The following is a 1,484-nucleotide window of genomic DNA, read 5'->3' on the forward strand; positions in this document are numbered from 1 at the left end:
CAACATTCATATATGAAAACAAAACCATGCACACACAAAGATATCTATTTATGTATTAATATTTCTATATACATATTTCATTCACCGTTACACATTCTTACATACTATAGTGGCTTATAACAGACTGCCTCTGGCTTCTGCTTGAATTGATATGGTAAACTTTTCCGGTTATCTTTCAAAACCACTCATTGGAATCAACCCTAGAATCCATATCAACCCAGTGTACGAGAGGTTCAATAACGATTTATAGATTCAGTGTTGCTGTGCTCCATGTGCTTAAACACGCCTCCTGTCTGCTGTAACTGGTTTTTAAATGTACGAATCTGTTGGAATATGAGGTATAGACTAGTTCAAGCTGCTGGTATGAACCACAACCAGATCTAATATCCATAGAGGTACATTAATTTCTTTACTGTCTTACTATAGTACTTATTCTGTCATCGAATAGCTTTTCCCAGTTAATGACAGGAAAATCTATATCGTTACTATCGCAGAACTTGACCGTGAACATCGTGGAATGTTTTTGAGGGACGAAGATACACCACATCAACATAAGCATGTTGGCAAAGAGCCTGCAGATGTTTCTTCAATTGTTCTGCTTGTGTGTGTGTGTATATATATATAAGCTGAGGTACCTGTCTTCAGTGTGGATTACGAACCGAAAAATGTGGAAGTGGTGTTATGATAAATTACACAAAAATACTAACGTTTACACAATTTGTTCATAACATATCGCCCCCTAGTGGCCCACCTGTATGTCTGTGGACTCACATCACTATAAAACTAGTTTCGATATTCGTGGTAGGCAGAGCACAAATAACCCATTGTGTAGCTTTGTGCTTAATACAAAAAAAAAACAAAAAACATAAATATTATTACAGTGCTCATTATTACCTCATCAGAAGTTTTCTGTATAAGATTTAAGAACTCAGTATTATACACTTAAAACATGATATACACTGTAAAATGGTCAGGGTGATTTTTGTATTGAGAGGTAGTAGTCAAAATAGTGGTGGTATGAATGATTTCTATTACCTACTTTCAGCACCCAGCTTCACGTGATTAATAAATCATTAACCAAAGAAGTGTCTTATAGGTTGGAAGTGGATATTATTCAAGAAATAGCTTTTTATATCAGCCTTGTGGTAACTGTTGGAGTAGAAAATTCAGCTGAATTTATGTATTATTGCAATATTGACAGCCAATTGTTTTATTGCATTCCTCCACAGAGAATGCTAGCACACTCTTTGAGATATACAAGACAGTTGTGCGCACTCCCCTTAAACCTTGTGTATATTGTTATAGAAAACTTAATCATTTTTGGTGTAACGACGTGAAGCCATATATGAATGTAATTAACATTACCTTATGTCACAAATAATAAATGCTCAATAACAGCAATAATGGGATGAAGGGGTTGTTAATCTTCTTTTTCCAAACTATTATTTGGTTGAGATAGGCCTAGCGACCTAGGAGTAGTTATA

This window comes from Tachypleus tridentatus, chromosome 10 (assembly GCF_004210375.1).
Source record: "Tachypleus tridentatus isolate NWPU-2018 chromosome 10, ASM421037v1, whole genome shotgun sequence".
In the NCBI taxonomy this organism is placed as follows: Eukaryota; Metazoa; Arthropoda; class Merostomata; order Xiphosura; family Limulidae; genus Tachypleus; species Tachypleus tridentatus.